At 42.0% G+C, this 11,423-nt stretch overlaps 1 long non-coding RNA gene across 3 annotated transcripts in view; it reads left to right on the top strand.

Annotated features, from left to right (window-relative positions):
• Positions 1-6,767, top strand: part of LOC122230770 — a 28,904-nt gene extending 22,137 nt beyond the window's left edge. For all 3 annotated transcript variants that reach the window (XR_006207847.1, XR_006207848.1, XR_006207849.1), the window contains exons 2-3: positions 4,506-4,610; positions 6,415-6,767. This is a non-coding gene — a long non-coding RNA (uncharacterized LOC122230770). The remainder of the gene's footprint in view (positions 1-4,505; positions 4,611-6,414) is intronic.
• The last annotated feature ends 4,656 nt before the right edge of the window (positions 6,768-11,423 follow it).

Here is an 11,423-nt window from a genome sequence, read left to right on the forward strand (position 1 = left end):
CTATACAAAGGATGGGGAGCTTGATAGATCAGGATGGTGAGGACAAGACTATATAGATGGGAGAATTCTGTTAGGAAGCAATGATGAGAGGCTTCCAGGAATCTGGAGATGCTCAAGAATTTGGAGGGGACAGGAGGTTTTCATGAGAGTAGCTGTGGACTAAGTTTCTCTACTCACATGATCCTGGAAAGATAAAGAAGTCTTAAATTTCCGTTTGGACTAGGTGTAGCTTTGTACACACTGTGCAGTTATTTCTGTAGTTATGTGCTGCCCACCTCCCTATCCACTCCCTATGCCTCTCCCCTCCGTAGACTAAGATATGAGTTCATAAGGACTAGGTCAGGAGACAAATGCAAAGGAGAGACACCAAGATGTATACAGAGTTCCTGCTGCCTTTTGAAGCTGAGGCTTTACTACAAAGTGAAGCCTGTCTCTCTCCTCCCCTTGATGAGATGAATTCTCATCAAGGTTACTCTGAGTCCTATAAACTTCTGGTAGATTTACTCTTGACTTAGCCAGAGTTGGCCAGCCTTGGCTTGACCACAACTAAAAAGAGTTTAGGCTCAGCTGGGACCCCCACTATCCTCTCTTTCAATAAGAAACAGAATTGCTCCTTGGGTCATGATAAGTAACTTTGCTCATGCGGTTGAGTTCTTTGAGTGCCAGCACAAACTGACACTTTCATTGTTTCCTCATTCCTATACTCCAGTTTTATAACCCCAAAATTAATTCAGTGCAGCTGAAGATGAATCTGCTTCAGAAGACTACATGCTTCCCAAAGTATCCCAGTTGATTCAAGGGCTGATTTATTGTAGACTTGTGGGCTCACCAGCTTTTAACCTCATTTTGCTCCCAGATCAGCATCTGTGTTTGTTTAACAGCCATTGGCTGAATCACTCTGAGAATCACGGAAGCCATGTGGAAGGCCCAGGGACCACATGGCTCATCTCTTGAAGTGACACTATGGGTGTTTATATCATTTGTCAGGTTAGGATTTCTCTCATGGAAATTGAGCTCAAAGATCGTGTCTATCAGTTCCCTGGAAAAGTAAATCTCAGAATTCTGAATGACATAAGATTTTTCCCAAGGATGTCAATATGCTTTTCCTCTAAAGCCACGGCAGAAATGATGACATCCTCTGATAACAAGGAGGCTGTATTTAATTCTTGTTTCCAATGTTTATTGTGTTCCTATCATGTGCCAGCCCCAGCACTTGGTACAGAGATCATTGAAAGATACACGTAGTCTCCATTCTTATCTCAAGGAGGTCACTGACTCCTGGGGGAGCAGACAGGGAAGAGAGAATTACTAAGAGAATTACTAAGACAGGGCAGAAAGGTGTATTCAAAGTATATGCCTGGATTCTGGTAGATGGGCAAGTTTGACTATGGAGAGAGGAATAGCTAATGGTAGTGCAGAAGAGAGTGAGAGACACTTAGCCACTACCTTGCACATTACCACATCTGTGCCATGAGGGGAGACACTTGGCTTAGAAGCTGTCATATCTGTCATTTGTAAAAGTTCCTAGTATCTTTCCCCAAATGCCCCCACCCTGAGTTAGTGTGATGGCTGCATATCAAAACACTTCTGGAACTTCTGAAAAACACAGATGTCCAAGCCCCACCACACACTGACCTGAAAGAGGATCTCCAGGGGAGGATCTCTATTTCTTCAAGCTTTCTCTCCAGAAGATTCTCTAGTGGTAGAGCTAGCCAGCTTGGCCCAAGTTTTCACACCGATTCTTGAAAACCATTGCTCTAAAAGTTCTCCCCAAATGGCCTCAACCAAAATCCCAGTCTAGTGGCGGGGCTGGGTGAGTATTCCCTGAAGTGTGCCACATGACGTTACCTCCTTTGAAAGATTCGGCTATAAACCCAATCTACGGAAGAGGTACCTGGGGGAAATATGGTATATGTTAAATGTGGAAGTCCCCCAAGTATTTTTCAATGCCATTCGTTATGTCTAGACTCTCATTTGCCACCATTGGGTAGAGCTCCTTAGAACATAGCCAGACCACTGTGGGCTATGATGATATGTGTATGAGGCCAGCTCTAGGTGGTTACTTTCAAGGTTAGTCTTAGCCCTTACATAAATTTCTGGAAGTACTTACCTGTCAACCAGATTGAATGTTCCTTTTTTGTTGTGATTTGAGTATGTGCCAGGTTCAGCCACTTTCTGAGACCAGTGAGTTGACTGAAAACTTGCAAGCATACCTGAACCTTCAGACTTCATGGACACATGCACTTCTTTTTCCCAGCTCCAGTGGTATCCACATGGTAATGGGTAGCTCAGGAGTCCAGGCAAGAGAGCCGGCTGCAAGTCTCGACTGTGCCACTATGTACCTGTGTGACCTTGGGTGTTTCATTTAAGGTCACTGGGTCAATTTCCTTGTCTATAAAATGAGGGAATTGGACTAGAAGATTGTTAAGGTCAGACCCTTTTGACTGGGGTAGTATACGTTTGCCAGCCTTTGAAAATGGCTATGAAATGACTTACACAGATGTTGTCTCTGCTAATGCTCTAAGTAGGTAGAAATGTGATTCCTAGAAACAATTTCTCAAAATCCATCCTTTATTCATTAAAATGGGAAAGAAGAAAATAACCTAGGATTTATCCGGTAACTATCATGCACCAGGCATTGTCTGGGGTGCTTCTTTTGTGAGTTCATCTAATCCCTTTAAAAATCTAGGAGAATTCCTATTCTAGTTGGAAGATCCTGGAAAATTCTCATTTTAGAAGACAAAGCAGACTCAGAGGGTAAAATAACTTGTCTAAGTTCACAGAGCTAGTGAATGACAGAAGCAGGGCTCAAGTTAAGGTTTTGTGATCCTAAATCCAGTGCTGTTGATAGCTCAAATTCTGTTCTAATCCTGCAGGTGGAAGAGGTCCTTGTGTATAAATTAACTGGCTGGTTCACTTGGGTAGAGAATGACTGTGGATAATAACCTGTGAGAGCACTGCTATTTGCCTTCACTTCATGCTTCCCTTCAAGGTCCCCCATAAGGCTTACAGTACACTCAGTCTCTGGGCTAACCGAATAAATGTCTCTGTCCCCTTTCTGTTCTCACTCACTCTCCTTCCTTAAAAAGGAGAACTAAAAATAAAGCATACTTAAGTATTAAGGCAAAATTAATGCTGTGTTTTTAATCATGCAAATTCCAGTAAAAACCTCAAGTTTAAAATCCCAAGGCAGATGTAGCTGAACCCATTGTACTAGCAGAAGAAGGAATTAATACCATACCTGCTAATGAGAAGTTTTAAGTACTGCTAGGACACTGGATTGTGGTAGAACCGAGAGTCGCAACTTTACATTTTCTGCCTTTCTGTATGGTTAAAGTACTGATTTTGAGACTGCATTAATTTTAACCAGAATTCTTTCCCATTTTGTAAACATTCTTGAAAAATGAAGCGTTATTATAGAGACGTGATATATTAAAAAGAAATACATAAAGGTGTTATTGCCTCAATTAATATTCATAAAAAATGAGGAAACAGCTTGAAATGACTCTGAGGTCACATAGTAGAGACTTTATGTTGTCAAACCCCAGTTCGTACTTGGCAGCTGGCAGATTTTTAAACAGCACATCTGTGAGCCATTTAGCCATTCTTCTGCGTAATAGAAATGCTTCATATGGAATCTACTCTGGCAGAGAAGCCAGCTGAGCAGACATGCCTTTTACCACAACAAGTCCAAGTGGTATGGGGGAGCACGAGGAGTGTTTTCTGGGCTCAGCTGTCTCCTTGGCCCCTAACATTCTCTCATTTACTTAGTGTTCAATTTCCTCTCATCTCCCACCACTACCACCATTTCAATTTCTTCTAGCTTAGAAAATGTTGCACTAATATTAATATCTATATTGGTCAATTCCAGAAGCGAATGGTCCTCACCAGTCTTGATCTAAGATAAACATCTATCTATCTATCTATCTATCTATCTATCTGGATTGTAAGGCAGGTCTTTCCAGTCTGAGGCTGTGCAGTTTTTCAGGTATTTTATTTCTTGTTTCCTATTTTATTCCTACTTATTTCCTATTAATTCCCTTAATTTTTCTTGTCTGGTTTCAATATAGACCCAGGTATAGCCAACAGGTAAAAGAGATACAGTATCACTGGCTTGTGAGAGTAATTGCTTTAATGAGTGGTCTGGTGAGCTTCTGTTGGTCCCCAGGAAGCATGGCAGAAGGGACTGTATTTATAATTGACTCTAATCCACTCTAATCTTCCACCTTAACCTCACCAAGAATTAAGTGATTGATTTTGGGTCTCTTGAAAGAAAATAAAGACCTCCTGGGATGAAAGTTGGCAACTGCCCAAAGATAATCAGACAGTCGAGGGCTGGCACCATTTGTATTTGGATGTGGAGAACTGTCTTGATCTAATCAGGTGATTTCCCTCCCACCTCTCCACACAATCCGGGTGTTTGGTTCCTAATTGAGCACTAGCATGATCCTGGGTCAGAGTTGGACAGAATTTCATAACCATTCCTTCCTCTCATTTAATGCCAGATATGCCTGAGACACAGCACAGCAAGAATGGAGGAAGCAAAGCTTATTCTTCAGCATTGTGCTAAGGATCACGCCTCACGCCCTTGCCCCACTCCCAAGTCCAAGGTCTGTGGTTCCCAATTTGCTGATCTTCAGCTGTAGACACTAGCCTTTTTCTCTTTAGCTCACTCAGAAAGGGTATAGCCTATAGTCTTCTTGTAACAAAGGCCGTTTTTCCACATATATTGGTGTGAGCTGGTACAACAATGAGCTGTTGGGATAAGGAGTAGTTACATTTTAAATTGCATATTAGCCACACAAGTCCTTCTTTAAAAAATTTACTAGTGAAATTGGGTCAAAATTATAAACCAGCAGGAACAGAGAACAATCTGTAAGCATGGAGGGAGAGTTGATCTCTCTCTTCTTTACCTCCTTTATCCCCTCCAATGCTCCTCTTCTCCCCATTCTTCAGCCACCTTTTCAGTTTCCATCTCTCCTCAGATACCCCATAGCCAGCAGATTTAGTTGTCCTCTGTCTTGTCTTTGCACCTGGGCCTCTCAGCCTCCTGGCATTACCGCCTTGCTGAGCCGCAACTGTCTGTCCTGCTCCCTGACATCAAGCATTGTTTGGTTTCGGTCCAAAGTCGGCCCATCATCCTCAAGCGCAGTCTCACCTCTGCTCAGAAACCCATTTCTTCATTTCTCTTGCCCTCCTGTCACCATCCTCCAGGTCTGTAGTCCAAAACTCCCTACTCCACTTTCCTCAGGGCTCCTCCATCACCGATTTTCAGCAAGCTGTCCACCTGCTCTTCTATTTACATCCAAGGCTGAGGGCTCAGATCTGAACTCGTCCAATTTTCTTGCTCTCTACATACCGAGTCCACTATACTTTTTCTTCTCCCCAGAAGAATGGAAACACTTTGCTCTCCCTTTGCAGTGTGGTCACTCCAACTGTGTTGTGATCTCAGCCCTCCTCATCCTTTCCCAGACACTTTCCTGTGACTTTCCCCCTTTTTCTTAAATTATTAGTCTCTTTACTGTCTACTTCCCCTCAGCCTAAAATCAATGTTGTACTCCCAAAAATCCTATCCTAAAAATAGGATAATTCCTGCTAACTTAACCGCTCCCCACTCCTGCTACTTCACACTCGCCTTTTTTTCCCCTAAAAGAATCCTCTATTCTTTCTGCTTTCCCAACACGAAGCTCAGCATCTGCATACACTATTACTCTGCCACCGCCTACTTGAACTCCTGGTGAGAAACACAGCAGAGAGGGTAGACAGAGAAGAAAAGAAGAAGGAAAACAGACTCGTATTATAGGAGGACTCATCTTATGGAGTGGAAGTTTGAATGGCTTCAAAAAGATGGAGGAGGGTTGGCCACGGAACTGTACATAGGGTGGGGGGGGGGTAGGAGTGGAAGAGCACTGCCCTGGTCTTGCCTACGGAAACCAGACAAGTTTTCCAGCAGTCCCACTCTCTGAGCGAGGGGAATCATGATAGGAAAGAACTAGTGTCCCGTTCCATCCAGGTGAACTCGTAACACAGTCAGTTCATGGGCAAGTTGATGGGACAGAGCAGTGGAGTCCTAATGCAGCAGGTATGGGGCTGACCTTGGCCCTCCTGCCATGCACTGCTAGGCAGAGGGATCAGTCAGCTGCTGATACCAGGGAGTCCTGCAATCCAAGATGGAGCTGCTAGAGGATGAAGGAATCTTCTAGTTGGGTGGTGCGGTCTCCCCTCATCTCTCCCCACCCACTCATCCAGCCGCAGCTTCTAGCCCCAAGTACTTCAGCTTTAACAAAGCATTATAAATTTCCCAGTTTCGTTTTCATTTAAATTTGTCTGCTCTTTTCTCAGTGCTTATTTCAGGTGATGTCTTTTTTTTTTCTTTGAATTAATGGAAAATATTCTTGATCTTTGACCTATCAGCAAACACCAGGACCTATCATCAAACTTACACTTATAAGAAGCAAAGCCAGGCTAAAGCTCCCGTCTAACTCAAAGAGAAGAGAGTGCTTTATTGTTTTGTCACACTGAGGCCCCGAGCCAGACAGATCGAGTTTATATCAGAAAATATTAAAGGACCTACTCGACAACATATGGAGTTGGGGGCATGTGTCACATTTGATACGAGAAAGAGAGGAACAGCCATGACTGGGTCAGAGGCAAGGGTACTCAGAAACACCCTGAAAGGAGTGGAGACCAGTGCAGAAGGAACCCTCAAGTCTTCGTGGGCCCAAAGAAACAAAACTCCTCACGCAGACAATACTGCACCTGAGTAAATACCATCAGTAAGAGTATTCATCTCTGTGTTCCCACTTTCTTTTATGGTATCATTACTCTAGACAAGGATCGTTCCTGTCTGGTTTCCACTGAGCCCCCAAACATCACCGACACATAAACTCTAACTTGCTTAGGGAACTCCGCTGGCAGCAGAGCCCAGGGAAATGTGTCATCCATTTAAGATGTCTCACATCCTAGACACTCTGTTATCCCAGGCCATTGCTGGCTCCCTTGAAAGCAATAAGCCGACAACACAGGAAGCTGTCAGGAAATCCAATATCTAAACTCAATATGAGATTGTGGCCCCAATCTAATAAGAATAGATTCATTTTGTTTTATTCCCATTTTGTCACCTGCTTTGTGGGAAAAGTGAAACATGATAAATCAGAACATTATGGCCACTTCTGAGTACATATCAACTCATCATGCATGCCCTGAACCTTTATGCCAAACATTTTGAGCCATGTGGATTCGTGGAGACTGAACTTCCTAGCTATCTTCTCCTACCATAGTGTTATAGCTGTCTTCTGCTGAAGAAGCTTAAAAGACTTTCTCAGGGTCAGCTTAAAAACACTCAGTTGTTGAATGATCTGGGGCTAACTTAAATTCACAAATGAATTTGATGGAGATGAAGATATTCATCTGGTCTAGATTAAATAGCCTAGAACCAGGACCACTCCAGGAAGCACCTGGGGCAGATGTATTGACTAACTTGCCTGAGACTTTCATGGAATCTATGATTTTAATAAAACTTAAATTTTATTTGAGCAAAATAGCTAGAGAGGCAAAAAGATTAAGAATCTGAGGTCCCAATCCCTTCTGCTTTAGAAGTTTTCTTTTTTTAAATGTTTACGTATTTATTTTGAGAGAGAGAGAGAGAGAAAGTGGGGGGAGGAGCAGAGAGAGGGGGAAAGAGAGAATCCCAAGCAGGCTCCACACTGTCAGTGCAGAGCCAGACACAGGGCTCCAACTCACAAACTGTGAGATCATGACTTGTGCTGAAATCGACAGTCAGACATTTAACCAAGTAAACCACCCAGGCTCCCCGAAGGTGTTTTTTTTTTTTTTTAAGTAGATAGGTTTATTAATTCAATTTTAACTGGATTTTATAGTGTCTCTATACCCTAACCAGTATATCTGTATATTGGGTGGCTGTTTACTTTAGGCTTTCATGCAAACCCTAGCAAGATCTTTCTGTTAATCCAATCACTACAGCAGGTTATGATTAATTTACTATAGCATTGATTTTTAAGGATTAGAGAAAAAGCCCCTTACTCAGAGGGGAAAAAACATTAAGAGATTATAGGCTGCATCTGCCAGAACTAAGATATTCATCCATATAATTTACCGTAATTTTCTATGTTTTATATGGTCTATCATCTTTTGTATATTTCATGGATATCTTATGTTTTGTAGCTTAATAGCAGGCCTAGCAGACTGCTATAATGTTGAGATCTCTAAAAGTCATTTAATGATGACCATTAGACTCGTCTTGAGTCAGTGAACTAGAAGGCCATTTCCATTTCTATAATCTTTAGCAGTTTACTGTTTTACTAATGAGGAAACGCAAACCCAGAAAAGTTAAATGACTTATCTGTCTAACATCACTGAGTTGAGGAAGACCTATAGTTAGAAAGTCTTCCTTGACTCCCTTCCTTTGCATCTTATTTTTATTATCATTACTGTGGCCTCATTAGCTACACTATTGGCCAGACTCTGTTCCAAGTACTTTGACATATGCAGTCTCACTGACTGCTTTTTCACAGCAACTCTGGTGGCTAGGTATTGTCACTATCCTCCTATGTAAGAAAACTAAGGCTCAAAGAAGTTGTTACTTGACCAAGGTCATTGAACTAATAGCTAGTGAATACAATATTTTAAAACCAAAGTTCATTTGAATGCAAACCCTAAATTCCCCACCATACCCTATACTGCCTCTCTTAAGGCAAAATGTGATTTTCTAATTTTCTCATCCCCTGAGCTCAAATCCTTGTCTGAAAATCATTCCTTTTGACCCAACCTTTGCTTCACATGTTACTGTCTGTGTTAAGGATTCAAAACATAGCTGGAAACTTTAGTTAATGAAGAATGGCACTAACCAGGGCACAGATCATTTTCTCTATCTCCTTTGAAAAAAAACAAAAAAACTTTTTAATGTTTATTTATTTTTGAGACAGAGAGACAGAGCATGACTGGGGAAAGGGCAGAGAGAGAGGGAGACACAGAATCCAAAGCAGACGTTAGGCTCTGAGCTGTCAGCACGGAGCCTGACCCAGGGCTTGAACCCACAAACCATGAAATCATGACCCGAGATGAAGTCAGATACTCAACCAACTGAGCCTCCCAGGCATACCTCTTTAGCTGCTTTGAAATTGTAGCTGGCACACATTGAGAAAAATAAATTCAAATTGTTTTCATCAAGGAAAGAATTAGGCAATAAATGCAAACTAACATTTTGGGAAAAGTTATTGTCATTATAAAAACAATAAAATAGTACTCGGCATTTCATGTTAATAATAGCTAATTTTGCAGTGGGTTTCCTTTGGTGTCTGGTGCTTTACATAAATATTCACACTCACCCTATTTTACTGATGGCAGGACACAGCGGCTCAGAAACATTAAGCATTTGTTTAAGGTGGTAATGACAGTAAATGGCAAAGCCAAGAACTGAAGCCGATCTAACTGTGCAGCTCATGCTCCAAATGAATACAGATCTTTTTCTTTATATTTGTGTACAGGTTTGGGTGTGGTTTTCACACATGGCGTGGGACTCCAACATGGTGAAGCAATCTGCAGTTGAAAGGTTCCTGATACATTTCTACCAAATACTTCCACTGGGAGTGTAGACATTAAGTTTCTGGAGGCCATGCCTGGATGTCTTTATCCATCTAGCCAAGATAACACATTATCTTTATTAATGTGTTAAGATTTTTGGTTTGATTTCTCTTACTAATATTCAGTACCTGCTAATCATCTTAGCCCTATAATTTTTGAAGAATGCTCCTTATATTTAAAAAAAAAATGTGTCCTTGTCTCCGTGTGTTTAACTTCTTCATGTTTCTAATCACAGGGATGATAATACAGCAGGGAGCTCACACAATGGAGGGTAAGGACTTCTTTTACCCGAGCTCTCCTTTGATAATCTAAATGGCTCTCCCAGCCCATTAAGCAGATGGTTCTCCAAAAAGACTCCTTCTAAGCTACTTAGAGTATCTATGGTTTATCTCATGTCAGGATGCGTCTTAGGTCAAGGTCTTTGGGAAACATATTGTGGTGAGATTTTGCCCACAGGAGGTGTAATGGGGGCTGCTCTTGGGAACAACATCTACCAGGGAGTGAGGAAGCAAGATGGGGCAGAAGGAGAAGTTGGTTTGTGATAAAGTTGTAGCAGAGAACTCAGCCCATCCTACAGGGGGCCCTGTTAAGGTGTCCAAAATTGAGGCAAAGACCAGGCCTTTGTACCTGCCCCTCATTATCCTCTCATTACATCTGGGTTTTTCCCAGGAAGGAAGCATACACTTGGCAGAGGCAGCCCTCTTCAGATGATGAAAATTCTTGGAAAGTGACTCAGCTATGAGCCATGAGCAGACAGGGGAAATGCGCGATTCAGTCCTGAATGGGGGAGTTTGTCAGTACACCACAGTATCTATAAGATGCCAGTTTTCTCAGTGCTCAGAGCATGCTTGATTATCTGAGATGATTTTGCTTCACAGTATCTTTAGCGGTTTGAAAGGTGGCCTCCCAATAGAAATGTGCAGGTTCTAAACCTATAAATGTGACCTAATTTGAAAAAAAAAGAGCCTCTGGCAGATGTAATTAAGTTAAAAATCTCAAGATGAGATCATCCTGGATTAACAGGGTGGGCCCCAAATCCAATGACTAATGTCTTTATAAGAAACAGAAGAGGAGATGACACAGGGTGAGGGGGAGAAGGCCATGTGAAGACTGAAACAGACTGGAGTGATGCTAACAGTCCCTGGAAGCAGAAGACGGAATGAACAGATTGTCTTCTAGCGCTTTCAAAGGGAGAGCAACCCTACTGACACCTGATTCTGGACTTCCTGTTCCTAGAGTTGTGAGAGAATAAATTTCTGTTGTTTTTGACCACTAAGTTTGTGGTAATTTGTTACAGTACAAATTGGTATGTTACAAATATGGTATGTTACACCATTTAATCCCTACATAGGAAATTATATATTTAAAATCCATAATCCCTAATATCTCTGTCCAGTGGATTTAGTGCAAACCGTGACAACAACGTGTCAGGATCCAGGACTCCATGGGCATCACATGGTGGTGGTGCACAATGTCTTGATATATATTCATGAAAAAGGGGTTTTAGTTCATAGTCTGTGGCTGGGTCCTGCTACCCACTTTGAACTCTACATTTCTGGTTTGCTTATTCTCAAGTCTTCATTTCCCCCTTCTAATAGGCCATGGGGTATTTTCCTGATCTGCAGTATTTCATGCCCTATATCAAGCTTCTTTTCCACATCATAAAAGTAGAAGATTCATTGGAAACACCCAAGAGTTTTCCTAGATAAAGATTTCAAGTTGACACCTGTGCCCATGCTCTTCCTGTCAGGGAACCTTGGTCTTACCTGGAATGTTGGGACCAAATGAAAAGAGGAGGTCTGTTACAGTAACACTTGGTC

Source organism: Panthera tigris, chromosome C2 (assembly GCF_018350195.1).
Source record: "Panthera tigris isolate Pti1 chromosome C2, P.tigris_Pti1_mat1.1, whole genome shotgun sequence".
NCBI lineage: Eukaryota > Metazoa > Chordata > Mammalia > Carnivora > Felidae > Panthera > Panthera tigris.